This window comes from Pinus tabuliformis, chromosome 1_1, assembly GCF_031772625.1.
Source record: "Pinus tabuliformis cultivar Carrire ecotype Pingquan chromosome 1_1, CPIR1, whole genome shotgun sequence".
NCBI lineage: Eukaryota > Viridiplantae > Streptophyta > Pinopsida > Pinales > Pinaceae > Pinus > Pinus tabuliformis.
This window is the reverse complement of record NC_142297.1, coordinates 572,600,621-572,615,180: the sequence shown is the minus strand read 5'-3', so window position 1 is coordinate 572,615,180 and position 14,560 is coordinate 572,600,621. Positions and strand designations below refer to the sequence as shown.

At 40.1% G+C, this 14,560-nt stretch overlaps 1 pseudogene; it reads right to left on the bottom strand.

Annotated features, from left to right (window-relative positions):
• Positions 1-13,646: 13,646 nt before the first annotated feature.
• Positions 13,647-14,270, bottom strand: LOC149214475 (cytochrome P450 71AU50 pseudogene; annotated as a pseudogene).
• Between the last annotated feature and the right edge of the window lie 290 nt (positions 14,271-14,560).

Sequence of the window (14,560 nt, the reverse complement as noted above, 5' to 3'; positions counted from 1 at the left end):
CGCTAATTTGTCATCGTACTTCAAGTCGGAGTACGTGCATAAGGACTGCAAGTCCTTACATACTTCTCCACCTGAACTTGTTGTCATCCTCGACAGCATACCATCCTGGTAGCCATCCACCAAGATCAACATCTGTTTCCTCCTTGGTCCATGATGTCGACTCCCCCACATACTGCAAACATCCCTGCAACGTATGTAGAACTCCCATCTCCACCATGTGTCGTTCTCATCTTGTGAAGGATCCTCCTCGTCTACCTGATGCAAACATCTCTTTGTGCACTTCCAGACACCATGTTTGAACTAGTTGGGTAGCTAATCCAACTGTCACGCTCAAGCCATGAGAGTGAACATCCTTATGCCTTTACCAGTCTACCTCAGATTCTGTCACACCCTGGACTCACCAAGAATCTCACCATGCTCAGGTCCATGGAAACTCCATCCCATTTGCAGCATGTCATGATGCTTGATGCTAAGCCATCCCTGCACCATCCATCATACCTACTCAAACTGTTTTAAGGACTCATTGCCATGAGCAGCTAACAATGAGCCCCATATTCTTTCCCATGTAAGAAGATGTGGAGGGAGTAGAGCTTGAAGGCTCACCCTCACTAATCATCTCAATCCATCTATCAGGATCTTCTATCTCCATCCTTTGTAGATAAGTGACCCGATCCTCCTCCCGAACATTCAGCCTCACATATGCCTCATCATCATCATCATCCCCAACCACTTCTAGCCTTCTTGACAAATCCAATATACTATCAGAAAGTGTCCTGATGACCAATGACTGTTCGGTAAGCTTTGCCTCAACCATAGACAACCGCTTACTCATCTCTTCCATTCGCTTCTCATCCTCCATTTTCATCACTATCAAATTACAATCATGCTTTTTCACTCGAATGGTTGGCACACCAATGGGTACATCCTCCCTTCCATCGTAAATGTACAGCTTCTTCGAATGTGGAACAATCATAGAGTCAAATTGTTTCAATAATTCCATTCCTAGCATAGCTTCGTAGTCATCTATCCACACTATAGTGAAGTTGACCTTCCCTGTCCACTCACCAAGTGTTGTGTCCACCTTTTCAGCTACGCCAAGAACACACTCAGGAGGAGAATTGATTGTCTTCATCTGTGCCTTCACCGGTGCAAATTTCAGCCCAATCCTTCTCACAATATCTTCTCCCATGAAGTTGTGAGAAGCCCCATTATATACCATAGTGAGTATATCAGCATCTCCAACCTTCATCTGAACATACTCCACCTTGTTCCTTTGACGATTCCCCCGAGAGATCACCTTTGTAGTAGAAGTAGCACCAAGTATCTGCATCATCCCCACAAAATCTTCTTCATTCTTCGCATTAGATTGTGCAATCACAACCACTTTCGATCTAGAAGGACAATTCTTCACCGTATGTGGTTCAACACATATCCAACACTTCAAGGCTTTCTGTGTCTTTGACTTATCATCTGATTTCAAAGCATCCTCTTTCTTCTTCTCTTTCGGCTTATCAAACTTCTTCTTCCTATCATCAGAAGTCTCATCATAATGCTCCACCAACCTGTCCATAGCAGCAAAAGCGTATTCGAGTGTTCTAATCCTCTACCTCTTCACTTCATTGCATGCCCAAGGCTTCAATCCAATAATGAAATTGAACACCTTGTCCCTCTCCGCTATGTCAGGAAGTTCCAGAACCGCACTTGCAAACTACTGCTGATATGTCTGAAGGTTCCCTGTTTGCTTTATGAACTTTATCTTCATCCTTGCTTCCCACGTTTCATCATGAGGATTGAAATTTGTCTACAAAGCTTTCTTCATCTCATCCCACGAAGTAATGTTACCAGCACTTCCGTTGGCAATCTGATCCATCCAAATTTGCCACCACATCTTAGCATCCTTTGTCAAGAACTGAGCAACTACCTTCACTTTCGTCTCATCATCAGATAGACCCAATCGTTCCAAGTATTCCTCCATGTCCCATAGAAAGTTTGCAAGAGTCTTCACACTCCTTGTACCGTCATAAGATTCCGGTTCCTTGACCTTCAAATGAGGCACTCCTCCACCTGAGTTATGCCTCACGGCCTTCTTCAAAACTGCGATCTCATCTCTAGCTTCGTTAAGAGATTTCTGCAAGTCCATGATCTCTGCAAGACCTCGGTCCCTTGCCTCTTCAACCTCCTTGACCCTTACTTCAAGCTGTGTACACATAAGATCAATGAACTCATGTTGAGTCTGGAGTTCATCGAGCTCTTCCTTCATCTTCGAGTTGGCCTCTTGTTCTCTCTCGATCAATTCCATCTTCTTAGTCCAGAAAGCTTCCATGTCCTCCATCTTCTCCAACACTTTTTCAATGAATGCCATAGTAGCATCCTTCGCATCGTGACTAGACCCAGCTTGAGATTCAGATGCCATTGCTAATAGCTTCCTTCTTTTTTTGATCTAGTTTCGACCATCCAACAACTTCACCAAGATACCTGCAACCTGAACCAGCCCTTGTTCCACTTGTATGTGAAACCAAATTCCTTCACCTACAAGTACCTGCTTCACTATATTCAATTTCCAAGCTTCCAAGTGTACCCACACCTGCAATTTGTCAACGAGAAAGCCTACTCTAACACCAGCTCCAACCGAGCTCTGATACCACCTGTCACGATGCCAAGACGACGGTAGTCTTCCAACCATGCTAGGCGAGGTGCGGCACCACCGAACACTTTCTTTTCACCAATACTTATGTTCGTGGACTACGCCTAACTGCTTATCCTACTTAGTTTTTGTTTCTCAACCAAGTATTATTAATGTTTCCTTTATACCAATGAACACCCATACACATTCATTAACATCAGCAATTATACATGAAGAACACAATTGCACAATATAAAGGGAGGGGCAACTCCCTGAACAATGAGTCTTCCTGATAATATATTATACAATCTTTTACAATAGTTACAAAGCTTTACAAGTATACTTGGAAACCCTAAGATTCATATTTAGCCAAATTTACAATCTTTGGCAAAACTCGGTTGCCTAGCTCGTCAGCACCTCTGCACAGTTGTTGCACGACTCACCAACCCTTCATTCACCTTGTCGCATGATCGTGTTGTTTTCCCAACTTGGGTGTGCCTCCAAGTCGCCACATATGGGCACCTCTTCACGAGACACTCCTCTATTCAAAATCTCAACACTTCACCAAAGGTCACGCCATGCACACTTGCACGACGGGCTGTTGCTCACCCGAGTAACCCAAGAACCCATGCCACGTCGTTGCACAAACCGAGCGTTCACCCTTCGTTTCACCATCGGGCGCTCCTTCACACAACCTGGGTGCCACACACTCGTGCATGCCCTTCTCCAACTAGCGGGCGCTCCTCTTCCCGTGCCCTTCACCCAAACCAAGAAACGACACTATCTTCATGCGGCCTTGCCCAAGAACGGGCGCATCACCAAACTGCGCCTTCCTCTTCTTTACTGCGTCCACACCTAAGTTCTGCACCTTTCTCTTCTTCATGAGTGAAGTTGCTTGTTGAGCGATAGTTCAAATGACCTCCACCACGTGCTAGTTTATATGAATTGTATGGAGAAGTGTTGGCTACCCAGCCGACTTGCCCATGCCCTCATCTCCATCGCAATCTTTGCTAAAACATGAGTTGGCCTTGCTACATCGTAGGTCGGCCCCGTGGGTGATCGTTCAAGCTCCCACACATATAAATATATCGCCCAACCTCCTGCTGTTCATTATAACTTAATGCCTTCACGTGCTAAGTCAAGCTCGCTCCTTTGTCATCGTACTTCAAGTCGAAGCGCATGCATAAGGACTGCAGGTCCTTACATCTGGCCTCCTACGCATACAACTCTACAATCTTTGAGCAATTCCGCTGACAACAACAAGAACTCTCGATCGTTCTACACCTCCTACTAGGTATGGGCTTATTGTATGTCTCTTCTTCGAAGGCCAAAGGTGTCTCTTATAAAAACAAATTGTGTTGTTTTCTTGTTAACTTGCTCGTTTGTCACTGCCAACCTTTTTTCTAAAATGGACCAGAGTTTTACCAGCCTTATGGGGATTTGAATCCTTTACTCACTTGCAGCCCAATGCATTTGCAAGGTAGGAAAATTTTCTTCAGCTCTTCGTTAAGAGGATTTTCATATACTTTTTTTTAGGTATTTGATTCACACGATTCTAACCCTTGTAAATTGACGAGTCAAGGATATGAATAGTAGTCGATGGTTTCTTAGGTAAATATTTTTTTTCATTATTTTCCCCAAGGGGTTTTCCTTTGCAGAGGTGATTATTCTAATTCTGAGCTTCCTTGGTTGTGGACCTGATGGTATTGATTTGATGTTACATTTCTGAGGTTCATCTTCGACCTATGCTCTTAGCTCCAGATTCTGTATTTGATAATCTGCTTTCTTTTTTTCATTCACAGGTGCGATAAGACCCTTTACCCCGCAAAGGGTTTCCAGGCCACTCTCGGCGTGATGGGTTCTTGTCTTATCTAAAATACAATTAGTTTCCTTTGAGATTTACAATGGTGTTGGAACCCTAGGGTTCACAAGCATGGGTCTCGACTCCCATTCGGGAAGTTGACTATGTATTTGTTTTGAGTTAATGTGATACCGTGACATTAAGGGTAATTGTAACCTTGTCGTTCTGTTGAAGTTTTCAAGTTATAGAAGGGACAGGAAAACTGAATACCCTAGCTCGGCTTTTTGTACTTAGAAATTTGGCTATACTTTTTGTTATAATTGTATTATACAAGACCATATATTTTTGGACATTTGTTGATATATCTATCTATCTATCTATCTATCTATATATATATATATATATATATATATATATGAACAATACTTCCTTTTGACTCCATTGTTGTTAGTGCTAGTACCTCTATAGACCTCTCAAACATATATATATATATATATATATATATAGTAACAATGCTTTCTTTTGACTCTATCATTGTTAGTGGCAGTATCTCTGTACACCTCATTGTTTGTGGTTGCCATTATTTTCCTTATTACAAAAAAATGGGTATGAGTTGGAATTGTTAGAGCTCCATAATATTTATACTTTACTAAATTTCCATTCATATTTATCAATCTGTTTCAAAAGGTTTCTTTTCTGTTATCAAATTTAATTATTCATTCAAAATTTTCTTTAGAAGATATCTCATAGTAGGTATATTTTAATCACTAAACTAGATTTATATCTTTATGATTGTTGAGTTCATAGTTACCAAGCTTAAGCAAAGTTTGAGTGAATTTGGTACAGAGAAATTCGATTGCCTAGAATTTAATATCAAAAAAATTCAAAAATATACTTCTTATAACTATTTAAATATATTATTTTTTCAATATTTTTAAAAATTGAAATAGATTGAAAATAGAAAAATTATAATTTTGACAATCTCAAAAACTCTTTAAAAATTGTTTATTACAAATAAAATTTTAACGGAAACAAAACTTGTAGACATTTTTATATACTTTCATATAACTAATTATTTTATAAAATTATATAATTTGATGTTCAATAAACTAAATTTCTATACAAATTCTATATTACACATAACCATACAAATTTCATATTATAATTACTGACATCTTTTATTCTTTATAAGTCTTACAATTTTATACTTGCTCAAAATTCTTAAAACAAAATCATAATTTTTTTCCATTTTTATCTAAATTTAATAAATATACAACTCAACATATCTACAAATTATTCATTTATATATTAAAAATAAAACCTACATCAATACTCTCCTATACCAATGTGCGTTCTCTATTAACCTATTTTTTGAACTTTGGTATAGATATAATAAGGCCTAACATATTCTATATGACTTTCGAGACTTTCGATATACCTCCCAAGTCATAAGATAATATATATTAACATGGATTTCAATAAAAGTTTGCCTCCAAAATTTCATTGAAATGTGCATTGTTTTCTTTGTAGCCCTGCACCTAACACAAGAGAGCGAGTCACTGATGGCGGATTATCAGAGTAGAAAACCATGGGTTTATCATTAATGGGTCATCGGGGATCAGGGAATTATATAGAAAACAAAGCAACTACCTTACAAAACTGTTCATTACATATACCTTAAAACAACATCATAGTCTGATGGCTGATTATCAGCGAACTTCTAATCGACTTTAAAGTTTTTCGTATACATCCTGCCATATGTTAATATGTATTAACATGAATTTCATTAAAAAATTGCTTTCAAAATTTTATTGAAATGTGCATTGTTCGCCCTGTATTATTAGTCCGGGAACGAACTTCGAATATTCGACGAACTGCGAACAATCATATTTCCAATTTTTTTTAATTGGTACGGTTGAATTTGGTAACTATAGTATAGTCTGGAAGTTATAATAGTATTTAAAATAATTTAGATAATTATGATAAATATATTAGATGTTGGGTATTTTTAAATGGAGAAAATACCAAAATCAACAAAATATTCACCACAGAGACAATGCTCTGTTTCTTCTGTCCAGGATCTTTTGCAGAGAACCTCTTTAAAAAAATTAACTCAGAACACAGTCCATTACACAGTCACAACACATTTCTATTGATTTAAAACAAAAAGACTGATACATATTTCATCCTCTGTGCAGAGAGGGATTTACAAAACAAACTCTGTCTCTTTCTCTTTTGTTTTCCACTGCTGTGGATGTTACATAAACAACCCTCTGTTCTTCAATGGCTAAATCAAGACATTACATTCCAATTTCTATATCGCACTGTTGTGCATTTACAAAAGAAAATCGCACTATCGTGCGTAGCCACCACTCACAAAACAAAAAAAAACTACACAGAACTACTGCCGCACACCACTTACATAACATATATATAAAAACATATATAAAAATAACATATGGGACGTATGCCCATCACCACATTAAAAGCCGCCACCTAATTCTACGTAGACACATTAAATTTCATGACCTTTCTTCCGCGGCGGTCAACCAAAAAAAATTTCATTTTGACGCGGGCGGGGTCGGCTGACGTCACTTCGGTGCCACGTGTCGCCACCTCATTCGTCGGGCCCAGTCGTTAAAGTCCGCGCAGCTTCGCGCAGATCCGAGCCTCCTGACCCGATCCAACGCAATTCGCACGTCAAGGTCGCGCAAACAAAACGACCTTTAGCGGCCGGGGAGAGGGCGGTTTTCGGCGTCGTACTAGGGACGCGTGGCGGAGTGTGATTGCGGCGGCACCCCCGCTACGGAAACCGCCTTCGCCGAAAGGTGGTGCGGGGAGACCGGGGTGGTTTTCCTGAAGCCGCCGCGCTGTTCAAAATTAGAATTTAACACTCCCCTTTAATTTTAACAGCCGCGCGTTCGGTCATTCCCAAGCATTTTCTCAAAAATTCAAAACTCTTCTGAACCAGTGGCTTTGTCAAGATGTCTGCAACCTGTTCCTGAGTCCTGCAATGTTCTAGGACGATTTCGCCATTGTTCACCAATTCTCTGATGTAGTGAAACCTTGTATCGATGTGTTTCGTTCTTTTATGAAACACAGAATTCTTTGACAAAGCAATAGCTGAGCTATTGTCACAAAAGACCACTGTCGCTTTTGCCTGCTCTTGGCCTAAGCTTCTCAACATTCTTCTCATCCATACTGCCTGACATGCTGCTGCTGTGGCTGCCACATATTCGGCCTCTGCTGTAGATAATGCTACAATGGATTGCTTCTTAGAAGCCCATGAGATGGCTCCTGAACCCATATTAAAAACATAACCGGAAGTGCTCTTCCGATCATCTACACTTCCAGCCCAATCGCTATCAGTGTATCCAACCAAATCTGAATGTTCTGAGGCATGATATAAAATTCCAAACATTTTGGTGCCTTTGACATACCTCAAAATTCTCTTTGCTGCCTGCCAATGTGCCTCCTTTGGCCTCTCCATAAATCTTGAAATCAAACTAACAACATACATTAAATCAGGCCTAGTAGCTGTTAAATACATAAGGCTGCCCACAATGCTTTTATACAAGCTAGGATCAAAATCCTTGCTGCTGTCCTCTCTGGTGAGCTTTAATCCCATCACTGTGGGAGTGATTGCTGTCTTGCATTCTTGCATGTTAAATCTGCCCAAAACTTGATTTACATATCTTGCTTGAGATATAAAAATTCCTTTTTCATTTTGATCTACTTCTATGCCTAAGAAGTATCTCAACAAACCCATGTCAGTCATTTCAATTTCATCCTTCATGACTGATTTAAAATTATCAATAAGATAAATATCATTTCCAGTGAAAATAACATCATCTACATACAAGACAAAAATTAAAATTTTACCATCCTTTTCCTTGATGTGGACTGTGGGTTCTCCTTCACATTTGTCAAATTCATTATCCAATAGATATGAATCTATCCTGCTGTACCATGCTCTTGGCGCTTGCTTCATCCCATAAAGAGCTTTCTTCAATTTGCACACTTTGTGCTCTTCTCCTTTCTTCTCATATCCAAGAGGTTGTTCCACATAAACCTCTTCCATTAACATTCCATTTAGGAATGCTGATTTCACATCCATTTGGTAGACTTTCCATTTGTTTTGTGCTGCTATGGACAACACTACTCTCACGGTTTACATTCTTGCAACCGGGGCGAAAGTCTCCTCATAATCTCTTCCATACTGCTGCTTGTAGCCTTTGACAACCAGCCTTGCTTTATGCCTTTCAATCTTGCCTTCAGCATTGCTCTTAGTCTTGTAGACCCATTTCACACCAATGACTTCTTTGCCTTTTGGTAACTCAACCAAATCCCATGTTTTGTTTCTCTCTATGGCATTCATCTCCTCATCCATAGCTTCTATCCATTTCTTATCTTTAATTTCATCTTTGAAATGAATAGGATCATCAACATGACAATACAAGGCAAATAAGGAATTCATTCCTTCATCATAAATGTCACTTAGATTTCTAAATTTCTTACCTCTTTCACTTGGTGTGCAAGTGCTTGAAGATGCACTTGAATTTCCTCCTTGTGGTGTGCTTGGAGAAGCACTCTCATTGATCCTCAATGGTGTCCCTTGCTGTCCTTGTGTTGGCGCTGCTATTTGGGGATGCATTTCAGCCACCTCCTCTTCATCTTCATCATGAGGCAAAAAGTTTTTAATGTTCACTGTTTTCTCTATGCTTCCATCCCAAGCTTCTTCTTCAATGAATTGAACATCCCTGCTTACAAAAAACTTCTTGGTAGATGGAATGTACAGCCTGCAGGCTTTGGATTCATCACTGTATCCAACAAGGATACACTTCTCCCCTTTGCTGTCCAACTTCCTCCTTAGCTGATCCGGAATGTGTGCATAGGCCACACACCCAAAAACTCTCATGTGGGTGACTCCTTGCTTTCTCCCACTCCATGCCTCTTCTGGCACTCTGTTCATGACTGCTTTTGTAGGACACCTGTTCAAAATATAAACTGCACAATCTACAGCTTCAACCCAATACTCATTTGGCAAATGCTTTGCCTTCAACATGCTCCTTGCCATCTCCATGATGGTTTTGTTCTTCCTTTCAGCAACTCCATTTTGCTGTGGGGTGTACCGAGTTGTAAACTGCTTATGAATTCCATTTTCTCTACAAAACTTTAGGAATTCATTGGAAATATACTCACCTCCTCTATCAGTTCTCAAAACTTTTATATGCAGCCCGCTTTGGTTCTCCATAAGTGCTTTGAAATTTTGGAATTTCTCAAACACTTCACTTTTGTTTTTAAGGAAATATGCCCAAGTTTTTCTTGTAAAGTCATCAATTAATGTTAAGAAATATAGGCTGCCTGCTAATGATGGAGCTTGCATTGGTCCACACAAATCTGAGTGGATAATCTCTAAGGGTGCCTTTGCCCTTATGCTTTTCCCTGATGGAAAACTTTCTCTATGTTGTTTGCCCAATATGCAACCTTCACAAAGGCTGTCCGACTTCTCTATCAATGGCAATCCTCTTACCATTCCTTTTCTGCTTAATAGGTTTAGACCTCCAAAATTTAGATGCCCGAATCTCAAGTGCCATAACCAATTTTAATCCTTTGGAACGCTTTGGAAGGCCTCGTGGGTGACTGCCGCCATTTCCTTCTTGTTCTTCAAGTCTGCCCTGATCCGGAGAGGGAACATCCTGTTCCTTGTCATCTTCACTTCAGCAATGCATCTTTTGCTGGGTGGTATATCCATGATGGTGCATACATCATTCACAAAAAAACATTCTAACCCTTTTGAACAAGCTGTCCAATACTCAAGAGGTTACATCTCATTCCGGGGACATAGTAGACATCTGTTATGGTTTTCTTTTCTCCTTGCTTTGTAAATATTTTTACCTCCCCTTTTCCCATGACAGACACTCTACTATCAGTTCCTAGTGTGACCTCTGACTTCAAGTTTTGATTTAAGGCTGAGAAGAGGGCAATGTTTCCTATCATATGGTTGCTACAACCTGAGTCTAAAAACCATATGTCTTCACTATGTGTTTCAGCCATGTTACAAGCTAACAGGACATTTTCTTGACTGTTGTTTTCTCTTGTAACATTTGCATTTTTTCTATTGTTCATATCATGTTGTTTCTTTCTACAATCACTTGCATAATGTCCATACTTTTTGCAATAATAGCATTGAACATTAGATTTATCATACCTTTGTCCTTGAGCATGATATTGTTCTCTTTGTTGGCTGCTGCCTTGGCCTTGGTTCTGATTTTGATTGCTGCCTCTTCCTTATGCATTTGATGGGCTGTTCCTTCCACCTCTGTTCTGGCTTCTGCCTCTTCCTCTTCGGTTTCCTCTTCCTTGACCTCTTCCTCCTCCAAAGGACATCTAGGTCTTGAAGGCTTGCTCAAGAGATGAGTTTTCATTCCTACTCAACCTCTGCTCATGTGTTATCAGTGATGCATGTAGCTCATCAACTGAATAGTTTGAGAGATCCTTTGTCTCCTCAATGGTGGTGACTATGGCATCAAACCTTGAGGGTAAGACCCCCAATATTTTCTCCACAATCCTTCTATCTTCAATGGTTTCTCCATGAGTTCTCATTTGTGTGATTACACCAATCACATGAGTGAAGAATGAGTCAATGTTATCTGACTCCTTCATGTTCAAGTTCTCAAAATCCTTTCTCAGCAATTGTAATTTTGTTGTCTTCACTCTCTCCATGCCTTGATAGGCTTTCTTGAGGGTTTGCCATGCTTCATTTGCTATCTTAGCTGCTGCTAACCTTGGAAACACACACTGGTCTACTGCTAGATACAACAACATACGGGCTTTTGAATCCTTTTTCCTATTTCTCTTCAGCAGATCCTTCTCTCCCTGAGTTAATGCATTGAACTCAGTTTCATCTGCTGGTTCTTCAAAACCTTCCTCAACTATTTCCCATAAGTCTTGGGAAGAAAACAAGGCTTTCATAGTTATTGAACTGTAGTCATAGTTCTTCCCATTAAACTATGGGAGCTGGGTATTAAACATACCCATACCAGTGCTTGTGCTAGCCATTCCTTGACTATGTATTTAAAACACTGACTGTCTCTTCAGTAACAAACAAGATAGCTATGAAGAATACCTGAATCCTTCGTTGTCTGAGTCTTCTGTCTGTCTGAGAAGTTTTGCTGCAGCAACAACCTTCTCCGTTCAGCTTCTTTAACTTCTTTAAAGAGCCCGAACCTGCTCTGATACCACTGTTGGGTATTTTTAAATGGAGAAAATACCAAAACCAACAAAATATTCACCACAGAGACAATGCTCTGTTTCTTCTGTCCAGGATCTTTTGCAGAGAACCTCTTTAAAAAAATTAACTCAGAACACAATCCATTACACAGTCACAACACATTTCTATTGATTTAAAACAAAAAGACTCATACATATTTCATCCTCTGTGCAGAGAGGGATTTACAAAACAAACTTTGTCTCTTTCTCTTTTGTTTTCCACTGCTGTGGATGTTACATAAACAACCCTCTGTTCTTCAATGGCTAAATCAAGACATTACATTCCAATTTCTATATCGCACTGCTGTGCATTTACAAAAGAAAATCGCACTATCGTGCGTAGCCACCACTCACAACACAAAAAAAAACTACACAGAACTACTGCCGCACACCAATTACGTAACATATATATAAAAATATATATAAAAATAACATATGGGATGTATGCCCATCACCACATTAAAAGTCGCCACCCAATTCTACGTAGACACATTAAATTTCATGACCTTTGATCAGCGGTGGTCAACCAAAAAAAATTTCATTTTGACGCGGGCGGGGTCGGCTCACGTCACTTCGGTGCCACGTGTCGCCACCTCATTCGTCAGGCCCGGTCGTTAAAGTCCGCGTAGCTTCGCGCAAATCCGAGCCTCCTGACCCGATCCAACGCAATTCGCACGTCAAGGTCGCGAAAACAAAACGACCTTTAGCAGCCGGGGAGAGAGCGGTTTTCAGCGTCGTACTAGGGACGCGTGGCGGAGTGTGATTGCGGCGGCACCCCCACTACGGAAACCGCCTTTGCCGAAAGGTGGTGCGGGGAGACCGGGGTGGTTTTCCTGAAGCCGCCGCGCTGTTCAAAATTAGAATTTAACATTAGAGTGCAATCTTAATAGAGAGCAAGGATTATTTTCTACTACGAGATTCAGTCATCTGTTGGTTATGAGCACACAGATTTGTTTTAAACAGAGAATCCTTTGAATTCCTTACTGCCAATGTTATATAAGGCCGACCACAATCGTTGGGTTCTCCTTGTTTAATAAAAGAAAAACCCAACCACAATCGTTGGGTTCTCATTTTTTAACAAAAGAGAAACAAACCGTCTGTGTCTTTGCCAAAGACTCACAAATGCTCATTAATTAACTACAAACATGTTGACTAGTCAATACAAAAAGTGGAATTAAGTAGTACTTATTTGTTTTCTTTGTTTGTGTTGGGTTATTTGGTAAATCAAAAAATTATTGGGAACACAAAGCTCTTCCTAACCAATGAGACGAGTTTCCTTCCAACCAATGACACTAGTTTTATCACTAAGTCTTTTCTTCCAACCAATGAGACGAGTTTTCTTCCAACCAATGACAGTGATAAAATAGTTTTAAAATAGCGATCAGTTTAAAATTATCTTCCAATGACCATTTGATCTCAACGAGACTTGGTTAATTCCATAATCTGAGCATACAAGCCTCAAATAGACTCCACTGGCCGACCAACTCTGAATAATCTTCTCTCCTCTCTTCATTATCCTATTGAAGGAATTTGGGCAGATATTCGACTTGCCCATAATTGAAGTTCAACTCCCTAGGTGTGAGCCTCTTTAGCATTGTTTCACATTTATACCTACATTTCAAATACCTACATTTCATGCCTTAAAACAGTTGACAAAGGCAAAACGTTCTCTCACGGAACTTTTCATGCTTTCATTCACGGAAGAATGAAAAGTAGGTATCAAACGAAATATATATATATTTGTCAAATACCTACATTTCATGCTTTAAAATTCCTGGCAAATATTTCTCGATAAAAGTGGTAATTCCGGAGCACATTGCTATTTCACTCCGAGAAAGCAGGAAAACTGACCAACTGAAAATTTACTAAAAATATTTTATTTTGACAGCTCTATGAGCCATGTTTTTATTGAAGTTTTCAAGTGAAGTGAAGCAGGTAGTTGTATAGAGATTAAAGTACCAACGCAAGGAGAGAAGTTGGAATAACCACGAGTTCATGTGCCCTGGGTACGGTGAGTCCAGTAAACTTTTCAGACATACCCAATTCCTCCCCAATCATCTCATCAGGAAGCCTCCACTCGAAGCAGTGCACTCGCTTAGCCACTGTAAATTCTACAAGAAGCTTTCCCAGCAGCTCTCCAGCACATCGTCTGCTTCCTACTCCGAATGGCATCCACTCGAATTTCTTAATTCTTTCATCCAGGCAATCAGCATGCATGAATATCTCCGGTACGAACCGCTCCGGAGCCTCCCATGACTTAGGGTTCCTTCCGATTGCCCAAATGTTCACTGAAACTTGGGTGTTTCGGGGGATTTCATAGCCCAGCACTTTGCAGGCGCCTATAGAATTGTGGGGAATGGCACGCGGCCTTGGTGGGTGGAGTCTAAGAGTTTCTCTCACCACAGCTTGAAAATAAGGGAGACGAGGAATATCAGATTCATGCACCATGCGCTCCAATCCAGCAACACGTTGCAGCTCATCTTGAAGCTTGTTGAGGACTAGTGGGTTCCTCAAAAATTCGGAGATTGCCCACTCTATCCCTGCAGACGATGTGTCTGTGCCAGTGGCCAACATATCCTATCACCATCATCATGATATCAATACTGTTGGTGTACATGCACCTAGATTAGCTCCAGTTGTTGGTGTACATGCACTTAGACTAGCTGTGTTGGTGTACATGCACCAGATTAGCTCCAGTTAACTTATTGCTTGCATATGGCACATGTACACATTAACATAAGATAAAGCACACTTAACTTTAGTTAGCTTTAGTTATTGCATGTACAACTAAGCTTAACTTAGTTGCTTTTATGTATTTATTCTAAAACTAATATTGTAGAATCAATTTTTCATCCTTTTCTCAA